We start from the raw sequence: 17,468 nt of genomic DNA, 5'->3' as shown, positions 1-17,468 counted from the left end.
ATCCATCCTACCAACAACCATATGAGCCATATGAACCACATATAGAGCCACCACCATCCCAACATCAATACTTTCAAGAGCCACCCCCTCCATGCTATTACCAAGATGAACCACCTCCAATGTGTACAAATTTGCAACCACAAGATGAATACCACTTCCCACCATAACCTCCCATGGAAAAATATTCATGTCCATCAATCCAAGAGCCATGTGATCCTACTCATGATATCCAAGAGGAACAAGAGTCAAGGGATCGTCTCAAGGAAGCATTGGATCAATTTCAAGCAACCATGGAGTGTGTTGTGCAACAAGTGGAAAGGATGGAAAACATTGGACCACCACAACTCTACCAAGAAGAACCACCTTCCTACTATGAATCCTTCCCCTAAATTGATGAACCCTTCCATCCACCCCAACCTCCAATGGATGATATCCTTGATGTTCTTGTTCAAGGACAAGAGGAAATGAAAAGGGATGTAGAACAATTCACGGCCGCCTTGGATGAGGTGGTAAACCGGTTAGCATCCCAATGCTTGAACACTCAAGGAACTCCCATGGCTACATGTGGGGAATCAAATGAAGAGCATAACATGAAGAAGAGATTGGTGGAGAATGAGGGAAGTTGCTTTGTGTTGGAACAATTGGAGGAAGCTATAATTGTTGAAGAAGAGGAAGAAGTGGTTGAAGACTTAGGAGATGTGGAGCCTCCATGGGAACATAGAATTGAAGAAAACCCCTCCAAGATGATTGAATTTGATGCTAAGGAGGAATGTGCACAACCTCCAAGGCATATTCCATATGAAGACTTGGATGGGATAGAGCAAGAAGTGAGTTCCCTTGGTGATGAAGATTAAGCATCAAACCTTAGTGGTGAAGAATCCTTTGAGCATGAAGAATCTTCTCCCAACAAGATGGAAAGCAATGTGGAGGTAAATTTTTCTCATCCTCCCATTTATGAATTGAGTAGGAGAAAATGTTTAGATAAAATTGTTGAACAAAGGATTATAATTGAGAAGTCTTGCGAAGAGGTGGAAATCCCTAGAAAAAGGAGGAGGGGAATTGAATACGCTTTGTCAAGACCCTTGGAATCACCTTTGCCTAGGTTGCCATCTACACCTTCATTTGAGTGGGTGAAACTCATTTCTATTAGCTTTATTATCCCACTTGAATATGGTTTGCTTGAAACGGATGGCCAACTTAGGATACTTTGTGGGATGAAGCATAAAAGAAAGATGTTTCGTGGTTGGCGTTGCAAGTCAAGGCTCATTATAGTTGATGCATCAAACATGAAATATAAAGGTTGGAGTAGCGCTCACCTAGATGGGTCTAGAAGGATTGTCAGTCAATTTCTAGAGAATTCACCTTGTTCACCACCCGTTTGGACTAATAATGATGATCAACTTCAAGACGGATGTGAAAATAAAGTGTGGGATCCCAGATCACAAAAAGAGGATCAACTTTAGGAGCCCCAAGCTTGTGAAGAACTCTATCAACACTTGGTGTAACAAATAAGAAATCTTGGGACACAATGGAGAACCAAGAATTGGTGGGAGTTCAAGGATAGCTTCAAACACAAGCCACCTTGAGAGGAGCTCCCCATAAGTCCAACTTAAGGACAATAAACAAAAGTGCTAGGTGGGAGACACCCCACCATGGTAACATCTTTTCATTTTCTCTTTTGTACATATTGATAGAATTAGTTTAAATTCATGTTTAGTTTAGTTAATTGAGTATATTTGGTAGTATCATATGTTAAATAAGATTTTAGGGTGTTTTGGTAGCTATTTGGAGGTTTGGAATGCTTGGATTGGTGCGAAAACATAGAAAAAATTTTAAAAAACAGAGCACTGGTGCGCAGAAATCATGATGGTTCCATTCCTTGGTAACGGCGCTGAAAACTTTATACGCACGTTCATAATCTTAATTCTTTGTCACAACTTCGCACAACTGACCAGCAAGTGCACTGGGTCGTCCAAGTAATAAACTTTACGTAAGTAAGGGTCGATCCCACGGAGATTATCGGCTTGAAGCAAGCTATGGTCACCTTGTAAATCTCAGTCAGGCAGATTCAAATGGTTATAGAGTTTTAATAATTAAATAGATAATTAAAATATGAACTAGGATAGAGATACTTATGTAATTCATTGGTGAGAATTTAAGATAAGAGTATAGAGATGCTTTCGTTCCTCTGAACCTCTGCTTTCCTGCTGTCTTCATCCAACCATTCCTACTCCTTTCCATGGCAAGCTTTATGTAGGGCATCACCGTTTTCAATGGCTATATCCCATCCTCTCTGTGAAAATGGTCCAATGCGCTGTCACTGCATGGCTAATCATCTGTCTGTTCTCGATCATACTAGAATAGGATTTACTATCCTTTTGCGTCTGTCACTACGCCCAGCACTCGCGAGTTTGAAGCTCGTCACAGCCATCCCTTCCCAGATCCTACTCGGAATACCACAGACAAGGTTTAGACTTTCTGGATCTCAAGAATGGCCATCCATGGGTTCTAACTTATACCACAAAGATTCTAATATCTCGGACTTGGTCCTCTATATTAGATATCTAAGAGATATTCATTCTAGCTTGTTTGCATGTAGAACAGAAGTGTTTGTCAGGCACGCGTTCATAAGTGAGAATGATGATGAGCGTCACATAATCATCACATTCATCATGTTCTTGGGTGTGAATGGATATCTTAGAATAGGAATAAGCTTGAATTGAATAGAAAAACAGTAGTACTTTGTATTAATTCATGAGGAACAGCAGAGCTCCACACCTTAATCTATGGTGTGTAGAAAGTCTACCGTTTGAAAATACATAAGTGATAATGATCCAGGCATGGCCGAATGGTTAGCCCCTATGAAAGTCTAAGATAGCATAAAACTGATCAAAGATCTTTTCTACAAAGATAGTAAAAAGTCCTATTTATATTAAACTAGTTACTAGGGTTTACAGAAATGAGTAAATGATGCAGAAATCCACTTCCGGGGCCCACTTGGTGTGTGCTTGGGCTGAGCATTGAGCTTTACACGTGTAGAGGTCTTTCTTGGAGTTGAACGCCAGTTTGTAACCTGTTTCTGGTGTTTAACTCCACTTTGCAACCTGTTTCTGGCGTTTGACTCCAGAATGCAGCATGGAACTGGGGTTCAACGCCAGTTTACGTCATCTATCCTTAATCAAAGTATGGACTATTATATATTGCTGGAAAGCCCTGGATGGATACTTTCCAAAGCAATTGAGAGCGCACCATTTGGAGTTCTGTAGCTCCAGAAAATTCACTTTGAGTGCAGGGAGGTCAGAATCCAACAGCATCTGCAGTCCTTCTTCAACCTCTGAATCTGATTTTTGCTCAAGTCCCTCAATTTCAGCCAGAAAATATCTGAAATCACAGAAAAACACACAAACTCATAGTAAAGTCCAGAAATGTGAATTTTAATTAAAAACTAATAAAAATATACTAAAAACTAACTAAATCATACTGAAAACTATGTAAAAACAATGCCAAAAAGCGTATAAATTATTCGCTCATCACAACACCAAACTTAAATTGTTGCTTGTCCCCAAGCAATTGAAAATCAAGTAGGATAAAAAGAAGAGAATATACTATAAATTCCAAAATATCAATGAAACTTAGCTCCAATCAAATGAGCGGGACTTGTAGCTCTTTGCCTCTTGAATAGTTTTGGCATCTCGCTTTATCCATTGAGGTTCAGAATGATTGGCATCTATAGGAACTTAGAATTCAGATAGTGTTATTGATTCTCCTAGTTCAGTATGTTGATTCTTGAACACAGCTACTTTATGAGTCTTGGCCGTGGCCCTAAGTACTTTGTTTTCCAGTATTACCACCGGATACATAAATGCCACAGACACATAACTGGGTGAACCTTTTCAGATTGTGACTCAGCTTTGCTAAAGTCTCCAATTAGAGGTGTCCAGGGTTCTTAAGCACACTCTTCTTTTTGCTTTAGACCTTGACTTTAACCGCTCAGTCTCAAGTTTTCACTTGACACCTTCACGCCACAAGCACATGGTTAGGGACAGCTTGGTTTAGCCGCTTAGGCCATGATTTTGTTCCTTTAGGCCCTCCTATCCACTGATGCTCAAAGCCTTGGATCCTTTTTATTACCTTTGCCTCTTGGTTTTAAGGGCTATTGGCTTTTTGCTCTTGCCTTTTGGTTTTAAGAGCTTTTGGCTTTTTCTGCTTGCTTTTTCTTTTTCTTTCCCCTTTTTTTCTTTTTCGCTATTTTTTTCTCTTTTTTTTTCTGCAAGCTTTTGTATTCACTGCTTTTTCTTGCTTCAAGAATCATTTTTATGATTTTTCAGATTATCAAATAACTTGTCTCCTTTTTCCTTATTCTTCAAGAGCCAACATATTTAACATTCATAAACATCAACTTCAAAAGATATATGCACTATTCAAGCATTCATTCAGAAAACAAAAAGTATTGTCACCACATCAAAATAATTAAACTAGTTTCAAGGATGAATTCGAAACCCTGTACTTCTTGTTCTTTTGTTTTTAAAACAGTTTTCATTTAATAGAGGTGGTGGATTCATATTCATAGCTTTAAGGCATAGACTCTTAGACACTAATGATCATGTAATAAGACACAAATATAAATAAACATAAAGCTAAAAGAAAATCAAAAAACAGGAAAATAAATAAACAAGGAGATTAAGGAATGAGTCCACCTTGGTGAGGGTGGCGTCTTCCTCTTCTTGAAGAACCAATGGTGCTCTTGAGCTCCTCTTTGTCTCTTCCTTGTCTTTCTTGCTCTTCCCTCATAGCTCTTTGATATTCTCTAATTTCATGGAGGATGATGGAGTGCTCTTGGTGCTCCACCCTTAGTTGTCCCATGTTGGAACTTAATTCTCCTAGGAAAGTGTTGATTTGTTTCCAATAGTTTTGTGGAGGGAAGTGCATCCCTTGAGGCATCTCAGGGATTTCATGGTGAGGAATCTCCTCATGCTCATGTTGAGGTTCATGATCTCTTGTTTGCTCCATCCTTTTCTTAGTGATGGGCTTATCCTCTTCAATGAGGATACCTCTGGCCTTAGGTGCCATAAATGGTTATGAAAAAAAAAGAAATGCTTTTACCACACCAAACTTAGAAGGTTTGCTCATCCTCGAGCAAAAGAAGAAAGAAAGGATGAGAAGAAGAAGAGATAGAGGAGATGGAGGTGTGTGAATGGTTCGACTACTGGGGGTTTAAGGTGGTTATGATGTGTGAAAAGGAAGGAGTGATGGTTTGAATTTGAGTGGGTGGGTGTAGGTGGGTGTATGATGGTTTTGGAGGGGAATTGGTGGAGGTTATTTTGGGAAAGAGAGTTATGAAAAGGTGTGAAGAGGAGAGAAGAAGTGGTGGGGATTCTGTGGGTATCCTGTGGGGTCCACAGATCAAGTGGGGTCAAGGACTTAACATCCCTGCTCCAATTAGGCATGTAAAACGCCATTGCTGTGCAATCCTGGCGTTTAACGCCAGGCAGATGCTTGTTTCTGGCGTTAAACGCCAGCTTGGTGCCTGTTTCTGGCGTTAAACGGCAGACAGATGCTTGTTTCCGGCGTTTAAACGCTAGACTGCTCTCCTCCAGGGTGTGCTATTTTCAATGCTATTTTTCATTCTGTTTTTGATTTTTCAGTAGTTTTTGTGACTTCACATGATCATCAACCTATTAAAACATGAAATAAAAAAAGAATAAAATAGATATGATTAAATAACATTGGGTTGCCTCCCAACAAGCGCTTCTTTAATGTCAATAGCTTGACAGTGAGCTCTCATGGAGCCTCACAGATAATCAGAGCAAGGTTGGAACCTCCCAACACCAAACTTAGAGTTTGAATGTGGGGGTTCAACACCAAACTTAGAGTTTGGTTGTGGCCTCCCAACACCAAACTTAGTGTTTGACTGTGGGGGCTTTGGTTGACTCTGCAGTGAGAGAAGCTTTTCATGCTTCCTCTCCATGGTTACAGAAGGAGATCCTTGGGTTTCAAACACAAGGTTGTCCTCATTCAGTTGAAGGACTAACTCTCCTCTGTCTACATCAATCACAGCTCTTGCTGTGGCTAGGAAGGGTCTTCCAAGGATGATGAATTCATCCTCATCCTTCCCTGTGTCTAGGATTATGAAATCAGCAGGGATGTAAAGGCCTTCAACCTTTACTAACACGTCCTCTACCTGTCCATAAGCCTGTTTTCTTGAGTTGTCTGCCATCTCTAATGAGATTCTGGCAGCTTGCACCTCAAAGATTCTCAGTTTCTCCATTACAGAGAGTGGCATGAGGTTTATCCCTGATCCAAGGTCACATAGAGCCTTCTCAAAGGTCATGGTGCCTATGATACAAGGTATTAAGAACTTTCCAGGATCCTATTTCTTCTGAGGCAATCTCAGTTGATCCAGATCACTTAGTTCATTGATGAGCAAGGGAGGTTCATCTTCCCAAGTCTCATTACCAAATAATTTGGTATTCAGCTTCATGATTGCACCAAGGTACTTGGCAATTCAGTGACATCTTCATTCTCTTCAGAAGAAGAATACTCATCAGAGCTCATGAATGGCATAAGGAGGTTCAATGGAACCTCTATGGTCTCTAGATGAGTCTCAGATTCCTTTGGTTCCTCAGAGGGAAACTCCTTGTTGATCACTGGACGTCCCAGGAGGTCTTCCTCACTGGGATTCACGTCCTTTCCCTCCCTTGTAGGTTCGGCCATGATGGTTAAATCAATGGCCTTGCACTCTCTTTTTGGATTCTCTTCTGTATTGCTTGGAAGAGTACTAGGAGGAGTTTCAGTGACCCTTTTACTCAGCTGGCCTACTTGTGCCTCCAAATTTCTAATAGAGGACCTTGTTTCATTCATGAAACTCACAGTGGCCTTAGATAGATCAGAGACTATATTTGCTAAGCTAGATGGATTCTACTTAGAATTCTCTATCTGTTGCTGAGTGGATGATGGAAAAGGTTTGCTATTACAGGGTTCTCAGGATCATAAGCTTCTTCTTCAGAAGATGCCTCTTTAATACTGTTGGATGATTCCTTCAATCCATTCAGACTCTAAGAGATCATATTGACTTGCTGAGTCAATATTTTATTCTGAGCCAATATGGCATTCAGAGTATCAATTTCGAGAACTCCCTTCCTCATAGGCATCCCATTACTCACAGGATTCCTTTTAGAAGTGTACATAAACTGGTTATTTGCAACCATGTCAATGAGTTCTTGAGCTTCTGCAGGAGTTTTCTTTAGGTGGATGGATCCACCTGCAGAATGGTCCAGTGACATCTTTGATAACTCAGACAGACCATCATAGAATATATCCAGGATGGTCCATTCTGAAAGCATGTCAGAAGGACACTTTTTGGTCAGATCCTTGTATCTCTCCCAAGCTTCATAGAGGGATTCTCTTTCTTTCTGTCTGAATGTTTGAACATCCACTCTAAGCTTGCTAAGCTTTTGAGGAGGAAAGAACTTGGCTAAGAAAGTCGTGACCAGCTTATCCCAAGAGTTCAGGCTGTCTTTAGGTTGAGAGTCCAACCATACTCTAGCTCTGTCTCTGGAAAAGCATAAGCCTGTAGACCTCGGGATCAACCCCATTGGTCTTAACAGTATCACAGATCTGCAAGAATACAGTTAAGAACTGAAAAGGATCTTCTGATGGAAGTCCATGAAACTTGCAATTCTGTTGCATCAGAGAAACTAATTGGGGCTTAAGCTCAAAATTGTTTACTCCAATGGCAGGGATTAAGATGCTTCTTCCATGTAAATTGGAATTTGGTGCAGTAAAGTCACCAAGCATCTTCCTTGCATTGTTATTATTTTTGGCCATGTCTCCTTCTTTTTCAAAAATTTCTGTTAGATTTTTTCCAGAGAGTTGTGCTTTAGCTTCCCTTAGCTTCCTCTTCAGAGTCCTTTCAGGTTCAAGATCAGCCTCAAGAAGAATGTTCTTATCCTTGTTCCTGCTCAAAGATTGAACCTTTCTTACTAAGCAAGTAACAAACTAAAAATTTTTGAATCAATCACATTAATTGTTAGCATTAATTTTGAAAATTTGAAATAGAAATAAGAAAAAGATTTTTGAAAATCATTTTGGAATTTTCAAAAATTATGAAAGGAAAAATGAGAAAGATTTGATTTTTGAAAAAGATTTGAAAAAGATAGAATTTTTAAATTGAAAATTGGATTTGACTCATAAGAAACAACTTGATTTTAAAAATTTTTTAAAAAGTCAACTCAAATTTTCGAAAATTTTATGAGAGAAAAAAAAGGAAAGATAATTTTTTGATTTTTGAATTTTAATGATGAAAGAGAAAAAAAACACAAAAATGACACATAACATAAAAATTATGAATCAAAACACACAATGCATGCAAGAACACTTTGAATGTCAAGATGAACACCAAGAACACTTTGAAGATCAAGATGAACATCAAGACTTATTTTTGATAATTTTCAAGAAAAGAAAAACATACAAGACACCAAGCTTAGAAATTATCAAACTTTAGACACTAACAAATTGAAAATGCATATGAAAAACAAGAAAAGACACAAAACAAGAAAATATGAAGATCAAACAAGAAGACTGGCCAAGAACAACTTGAAGATCATGAAGAATGCAATGTATGAAATTTTCGAAAATAATTTTTTGAAAATTAAAATGATGCAATTGACACCAAACTTAAAACTTGACTCTAGACTCAAACAAGAAACATCAAATATTTTTGGTTTTATTATTTTATTAAACTTTTTTGATTTTTTTTTCAAAATTTAATTGGGAAAAATGAAAAAGAAGAAATTTTTTTTGTATTTTTCGAAAATAAGAAAAAAAAAGCTCAAAATTAAAATAAAATTACCTAATCTGAGCAACAAGATGAACCGTCAGTTGTCCAAACTCGAACAATCCCCGGCAACGGTGCCAAAAACTTGGTGCGCAGAAATCGTGACGGTTCCATTCCTTGGTAACGGCGCTGAAAACTTTATACGCACATTCATAATCTTAATTCTTTGTCACAACTTCACACAACTGACCAGCAAGTGCACTGGGTCGTCCAAGTAATAAACCTTACGTGAGTAAGGGTTGATCCCACGGAGATTGTCGGCTTGAAGCAAGCTATGATCACCTTGTAAAACTCAGTCAGGCGGATTCAAATGGTTATAGAGTTTTAATGATTAAATAGATAATTAAAATATGAACTAGGATAGAGATACTTATGTAATTCATTGGTGAGAATTTCAGATAAGAATATAGAGATGCTTTCGTTCCTCTGAACCTATGCTTTCCTGCTATCTTCATCCAACCATTCCTACTCCTTTCCATGGCAAGCTTTATGTAGGGCATCACCGTTGTCAATGGCTATATCCCATCCTCTCTGTGAAAATGGTTCAATGTGCTCTCATTGCATGGCTAATCATCTGTCGGTTCTCGATCATACTGGAATAGGATTTACTATCCTTTTGCGTCTGTCACTACATCCAGCACTCGCGAGTTTGAAGCTCGTCATAGCCATCCCTTCCCAGATCCTACTCGGAATACCACAGACAAGGTTTAGTCTTTCTGGATCTCAAGAATGGCCATCCATGGGTTCTAACTTATACCACGAAGATTCTAATATCTCGGACTCGGTCCTCTGTATTAGATATCTAAGAGATATTCATTCTAGCTTGTTTGCATGTAGAACGGAAGTGTTTGTCAGGCACGCGTTCATAAGTGAGAATGATAATGAGCGTCACATAATCATCACATTCATCATGTTCTTGGGTGCGAATGGATATCTTAGAATAGGAATAAGCTGAAATTGAATAGAAAAACAGTAGTACTTTGTATTAATTCATGAGGAACAGCAGAGCTCCACACCTTAATCTATGGTGTGTAGAAACTCTACCGTTTGAAAATACATAAGTGATAATGGTCCAGGCATGGCCGAATGGCCAGCCCCCATGAAAGTCTAAGATAGCATAAAACTGATCAAAGATCTTTTCTACAAAGATAGTAAAAAGTCCTATGTATATTAAACTAGTTACTAGGGTTTACAGAAATGAGTAAATGATGCAGAAATCCACTTCCGGGGCCCACTTGGTGTGTGCTTGGGTTGAGAATTGAGCTTTACACGTGTAGAGGTCTTTCTTGGAGTTGAACGCCAGTTTGTAACCTGTTTCTGGCATTTAACTCCACTTTGCAACCTGTTTCTGGCGTTTGACTCCAGAATGCAGCATGGAACTGGCGTTCAATGCCGGTTTACATCGTCTATCCTTAATCAAAGTATGGACTATTATATATTGCTGGAAATCCCTAGATGTCTACTTTCCAACGCAATTGAGAGTGCGCCAATTGGAGTTCTGTAGCTCCAGAAAATCCACTTTGAGTGCAGGGAGGTCAAAATCCAACAGCATCTGCAGTCCTTCTTCAACCTCTGAATCTGATTTTTGCTCAAGTCCCTCAATTTCAGCCAGAAAATACCTGAAATCACAGAAAAACACACAAACTCATAGTAAGTCCCAGAAATATGAATTTTAATTAAAAACTAATAAAAATATACTAAAAACTAACTAAATCATACTGAAAACTATGTAAAAACAATGCCAAAAAGCGTATAAATTATCCGCTCATCAAGCACCATCCACGCGTACGCGTACTGTGCGTGTATGCGCACCTGAGCATTTTCGACCATCCACGCAGACGCGCCATGTACGCGTATGCGTGGATGCAAAAATTTCACCCCCAGCCAAAAACCCGAGAGTTAGGCCTGCACTGTGCGAAAATTGGGCCTAAGGCACAAACCAACCCGCGCGTGCGCGCACCTGGCGCGTACGCGTCCATGATCCCAAATGCACAATGCACGCGTACGTGCACAAGCCGCGTGCGCGCCGATGCATTGAAATGGTTTCTAGGCTACCCACCCGAGAGTTGTGCTGAGCTTGGGCCAGCACTATGCCTTTGGCCCAACCTCGCCCACGCGTGCGCGCACCTGGCACGTACGCGCCCTTCGGCCAGAATGCACATCGGTGCGTAAGCGTACATGCTGTGAGCGCGCCGGTAAAAAAAAAAAGAGTTTTTTTCCCCTCTTCCATTTTCTTTTGTCTATCGCATTTGTATACTTCTATTCTTTGCATTTCCATTTTGTTTTTATAGCCTGTTTTTACTTTATTATTTTTTTTCGAGTTTCTTATTTTGATAATGGTGTTGCATTCTTACACTCAATCGTTGAGAATTTCTTGCATTGGTTTGGTGCCTCTTGACTTGTTTGTTATTTGTTGGGTGATGAAACTTTAAAATCAATGCTTCATCTTGTATGACTCTTGTGTCTTTGTGCATTGATATGACCTAATATTGTTTTTCATGACCCATTTTTTCTTATTTGAACTTGATGCTCAATATGTTCTTCATGCTTTGATTTTACTCTTGCATCAAGTATTAGTTGATATGCCATTAGCTCATATTGTTTTCTCCCTCACATGCTTAGCTACCATGTAGTGAGAACCTTACCCTTATTTGGCATTAGCCCCCGCCTATGTTCTATTTCCTTCAATATCTTTGTTGTAGGCTTAATTTTCTTTCTTTTTCTTTCCTTTCAGGTTGGCCACCAAGAAGGAAGAAAATGAAAAGTTTCTAAATGGGCAACGAACAAGTCATCCACACAACCTTTTGCAGGAGCTCATCAATTGTAGCAACCCGTCCTCATTGCTCTCCTTTGCATGCACCGAGGACGGTGCAATCTTCAAGTGTGGGGAGGTCGTCCGACCGATCTCCATGGGTACCAATTCCTTTTTCAACACCAATATTAGTTAGTTATTGCATTCCATTCTAGGTTTTTAGGATTTTTGTTGCATTTTCTTAATTTTGCATATATATGCACAATAAGCATAGTCAAAATAATGAAATTTTTCAAGATTTCTATCTATAGGGCACCAATTGATTTGAGTGAAAACTTTTCATAGGACTTGCTTGAATTATACACATATTGTGGAACATGGTTTTTGAGTTAAGAATACAAGCTTGTGAGATTTGAACCTAATGGTGTGGTTACATTTTATAACCACTTATTTTCCCTTCTTGTGTGCATTATTCTCTTTCTATGATTGTAATCTTTGATTTGTTTGATTCTTTATGTCTATTATTTTGTGTATTCATGAATTTATATGATTGAGGCCATCATTTCATTTAGCTCACTTACCCAAATAGCCTTACCTCTTATCATCCATTGTTAGCCAATTTGAGCCTACGCTTAACCCACTTGTTCATAATTTTAGCACATTACAAGCCTTGAAGCGAAAAATAATAAATGTCCTTATTTGGATCTTTGATTAGCTTAGGCTAGTTTGTGTGTATCATTCAAGTATGGGAACCTTGGGACATTGGGTGAATAAAAGGGTAGTTTTGTATTTTTGTTGTAAATATTGGGAATTGGGTACATGCTCATATGTAATGAATGTAAAACCTTATGCATTGATGATCTTGTATATAGAAAGAAAAATGAGAAAAAGGAAAAGAAAAGAAAAAAAATAATATGGAAAAGAAAAGAAAAAAAATATAGAAAAAGAAAGAAACAAAGAAAAATAAAGAAATAAAAGGGGACAAAATGCCCCAAAGCAAAGCTCAATAAGGGTCAATGCATAAGTGTTGTGAAATGAAAAGAAAATGCATGAGTATGTTAAAAAGTGAAAAATGGGTAGTTAGGTTAGTTTTGAATTGTATAGGATGTCATAGGTTAGGTGGAAAGTTTAAGCTTATCAAAGATTCAAATTTTAAGCTCACTTGACCATATATGCATCCTACCTTGACCCTAGCCCCATTACAACCTATGAAAAGACCTCATGATACTTGTATGCATGCATGAAATAAATGTTGATTGTTAGAAGAAAAACAAATCTTGGAAAGCATGATTAGGGGAGAATTGAGTGAATCAATCCTAAACACTTGAGCGATTAGAGTGCAAACACATCCGGTGAGGGTTTGATGCTCAATTACATGCTTTTACCTATAATCATCACTTTTCTTGCAAGTTTGTAAAAATATTTAATAGCTCAATTCAATTGTAGTTTGGCATGGTTGTTAATACCTTTGGCCCTTGTGCTTATATATATATATATATATATATATATATATATATATATATATATATATATATATATATATTCTTGGAAATTGATTTATTTTGACCAAGAAATAGCATTCATGTAGATAATTGCATATAGTTTAGGTTGCATTTAATTAGATTTCATTGAATAAATGTTGATACCCTTTGCTTTCTCTTGGTTTAAGCATGAGGACATGCTTGGTTTAAGTGTGGGGAGGTTGATAAACTCCATTTGTAGGGTTTATCTTGTGCTTAATTTAGAGGGTTTTGTCAACCTTTCTCCCATTTATCCAATGAAATAGCATGGTTTTATAACTTCTCCTTTAATTGTGCTTAAGTGTGAAAACATGCTTTTAGGTCCTTAATTGTTTAATCTTGATTTACCTTTGATTCCATTAGATGCCTTGATATGTTTGTTAAGTGATTTCGGATTTAGGAGGCAAATATTGGATCAAGGGAATGAAGGAAAAGCATGTATAAATGGAGAACTTATGAAGAAATGAAGGAATCGCAAAAGCTGTCAAGCCGACCTCTTTGCACTTAAACGACCATAACTTGAGCTACAGAGGTCCAAATGATACGGTTCTAGTTGCATCGGAAAGCTAACATCCGGAGCTTCGAAATGATATAAGATTTGCCATGGTTGCATTTCGCATAGGGACGCGCACGTGCACGGTACGCGTACGCGTCCATGGGCGCACACAATTCACTTAGTCAAACACGTGGCCAGCGATTTTAGAAGCCTTGTGGGCCCAATCCAACTTATTTTTGATGCTATTTAAGCCAAGGATTGAAGGGGAATTAACATACTTTCACACATTAGTTTAGTTTAGTTTAATTTTTGGAGTGAAAGTTAGTTTTAGAGAGAGAAGCTCTCACTTCTCTCTAGGATTAGGAATTAGGATTAGGATTAGTTCTTAGATCTAGGTTTCAATTCATGCCTTCTTCTACTTTTGATTCTAAATTCTTGTTGTTACATTCATCTTCCTCTATTCTTTTGTTGTAATTTTCTTTACGTTGTTTCTTAACTTTATTGTAGATCTACTTTTGTTCCTTCTCTTCTCTTTCAATTCAATTAGAGGTAATTCATAATAATTGTGTTCCTTTTGATTGTTGTTATTGATTTCTTACAATAATTGTTGTTAGATTCTATTGTTTTTATCCATTTACTATACTTTTCTTTAATGCCTTCCAAGTGTTTAATGAAATACTTGGTTGGATTTTAGTGTAGATTTTGTTTCTCTTGGCCTAGGTGGAGTAATTAGTGACGCTTGAGTTATCTAATTCCTTTGTAGATTGATAACTAGAAGTTGCTAATTGATTTGGATACCACTAAAGCTAGTCTTTCCCTTGGGAGTTGGCTAGGACTTGTGGAATCAAGTTGATTCATCCATTTGACTTTCCTCCATGATTAGAGGTTAACTAAGTGGTAGCAATGGATAATTGTGGTCACAATTGAGGAGGATAACTAGGATAAGACTTCTAATTCTCACAACCTTGCCAAGAGCTTTCTAGTTGTTAGTTTATTTTCATTGCCATTTACCTTTCATGTCTAATATCTCAAAAACCCCAAACATAGCTCCATAACCAATAACAAGGCACTTTATTGTAATTCCTAGGGAGAACGACCCGAGGTTCAATACTTCGGTTTATAGATTTTAGGGGTTTGTACTAGTGACAAACAAAATTTTTGTATGAAAGAACTATTGTTGGTTTAGAAACTATATTGCAACGAGAATTTATTGTGAATTCAAAACCACACAAAAGTTCTTCTCATCAAAATGTGGTTTGGCATGGTTGCTAATACCTTTAGCCCTTGTGCATATATGCTTCTTGGACATTGATTTATTTTGACCAAGCAATTGCATTCATGTAGATAGTTGCATATAGTTTAGGTTGCATTTAGTTAGATTTCATTGAATAAATGTTGATATCCTGTGCTTTCTCTTGGTTTAAGCATGAGGACATGCTTGGTTTAAGTGTAGGGAGGTTGATAAACCCCATATTTAGGGTTTATCTTGTGTTGAATTTAGAGGGTTTTGTCAACCTTTCTCCCATTTACCCAATGAAATAGCATGATTTTGTAAATTCTCCTTTAATTGTGCTTAAGAGTGAAAACATGCTTTTTAGGTCCTTAATTGTTTAATCTTGATTTACCTTTGATTCCATTAGATGCCTTGATATGTTTGTTAAGTGATTTCCGATTTAGGAGGCAAAGATTAGTTTAAGGGAATGAAGGAAAAGCATGTAAAAATAGAGAACTCATGAAGAAATGAAGGAATCGCAAAAGCTATCAAGCCGACCTCTTCGCACTTAATCGATCATAACTTGAGCTACAGAGGTCCAAATGATGCAGTTCCAGTTGTGTTGGAAAGATAACATTCGGGGCTTTGAAACGATATAAGATTTGATATGATTGCTACACGTATGGTGACGCTTACACGCACTGTACGTGCACACGTCGTTGCTGCCATATGATCCACTTAAAGCAATACATGGCCAGCGAATTCTAAATCCTTGTGGGCCCAATCCAACTCATTTCTGATGCTATTTGACCCAAAGATTGAAGAGAGATAAGACATCTAGTCATTAGTTTAGTTTTATTGGAGTTTTCACATGCTTTTAGTTAGTTTCTAGAGAGAGAAGCTCTCTCTTCTCTCTAGAATTAGGAGTAGGTTAGATCTAGCTTAGGGATTCTTAGATCTAGTTTAATTTCATGCTTTGATTTACTTTTCCTTTACAATTTCTATTTCCTCTTCTTCTCCTCTCTCTAATTTTATATTTCATTCTTGTGATTCTCTACTTTTATATTCATGCACTTTTATTTCTTCTATTTTCATTTCAATGCAATTTATGTTTTCATGTTCCTTTATTGTTCATTTGATTTGTTGTTGTTTAATTTCTTGCAATTGAGTAGTGTAGATTTACTTTCCTTGCACTCTTTACTATGCTTTTCTTTTGTGCCTTTCAAGTGTTTGATAAAATGCTTGGTTGGATTTTAGAGTAGAATTTTATGTTCTTGGCTTGGGAAGGTAACTTAGGAACTCTTGAGTTACTAATGTCCAAGTGATTGACGATTGGAAGCCATTAATGCTAGATCTCACTAATTGATTTGGTGGAGAACTAGGACTTATAGTCTTAGATTGACATAGCTCACTTGACTTTCTTTATTAGTTAGAGGATGACTTAGTGGGGTTGGTCCTTGCCGATTCTCATGTTGTGGTTAGTGATAAGGATAGAGATCCTTGACCACCAAACCTTGCCAAGACCTCTTTAGTTGTTAGTTTATTTTCATTGCCATTTACATTTCATGTCTCTTATCCCAAAAACCCCAAAATACAACCCATAACCAATAACAAGACACTTTGTTGCAATTCCTAGGGAGAACGACCCGAGGTTCAATATTTCGGTTTATAGATTTTAGGGGTTTGTTACTTGTGACAAACAATCTTTTGTATGAAAGGACTATTGTTGGTTTAGAAACTATACTTGCAACGAGATTTCATTATTTGTGAATTCTAAACCACACAAAAGTCCAATCATCAACAGCATCATCTACTTTCTTCCTCTTCTTCTATAAGACTTCGTCAAATCCATCTGAATGCCACCTGAAATAAACAAAATTGCACACAACTCAAAGTAACATTCATAGTGGCTAAAAAGTATTTAAATCTTGATTAAACTTAATAATTCAAATGCAAATTCACTAGGAAAAGATAGAAAAGATGCTTACGCATCACTTTGTTCCTCCTAGAGTTAAACTTTTTACATGGTTCGTCTTAGTTGGCAGGGTCAATACGAAAGAGAGGCTGAGTAGACTCAGGATTATTAATCATAATGATAATATCTATGTTTTATATAAAAAGGATATAGAATTTGTGCATCATTTGTTCTTTGGCTGTGAGTTTACGTGGCAGGTGTGGTGCGCTTGGTTGACGTGTGCTGATAGAGCTTAGACCATGCCTGGGTCTGTTAAAGAGTTTTTTCAGAGTTGGATTGGAGTGCCAGGTTGTACGTCTGAGCAAAAGAAGTGGATGATAGGATTCTTTGTGGTTATTTGGAATATCTGGTTGGAACGGAAGAGCAGAGTATTCCAGAGTTCAGAGACAGGTGTTGAAGATATTAAGACTAGGTCGTTTTTGAGTTACTGGGACTGGTGTGGGGTTGATCCATTTGGTTGTTGATGGCGATGCCAAAGATGACAACTAATTATACCTATTTTTATTTGTGTGTAGTGTCTTGTGTTTTATTGTGCTCTTTTCCTATATGCTCCACTTCAGTGTGTTGAGCTCCTTTTAAAAAAAAAACTCCCTTGCTATCATATCTTGGTTCACCACACTAACTACAAACCTATCATTACCTACATACTACACTTTTAGTTAGAGTGACAAACAGA

General features: G+C 37.7%; 1 non-coding gene and 1 pseudogene across 1 annotated transcript; both read left to right on the top strand.

Annotated features, from left to right (window-relative positions):
• LOC112770061 (phosphoinositide phosphatase SAC2-like) overlaps nt 1–17,468 on the top strand; it is a 78,653-nt pseudogene that overhangs the window by 3,366 nt on the left and 57,819 nt on the right.
• On the top strand, nt 7,338–7,445 carry LOC112774928 (small nucleolar RNA R71). Its single transcript, XR_003189381.1, has one exon. It is a non-coding gene; the product is annotated as a small nucleolar RNA R71 (small nucleolar RNA).

This window comes from Arachis hypogaea, chromosome 18, assembly GCF_003086295.3.
Source record: "Arachis hypogaea cultivar Tifrunner chromosome 18, arahy.Tifrunner.gnm2.J5K5, whole genome shotgun sequence".
Taxonomy (NCBI): Eukaryota; Viridiplantae; Streptophyta; class Magnoliopsida; order Fabales; family Fabaceae; genus Arachis; species Arachis hypogaea.
The sequence above is the reverse complement of the archived record's forward strand: the minus strand, read 5'-3'. Positions and strand labels throughout refer to the sequence as shown.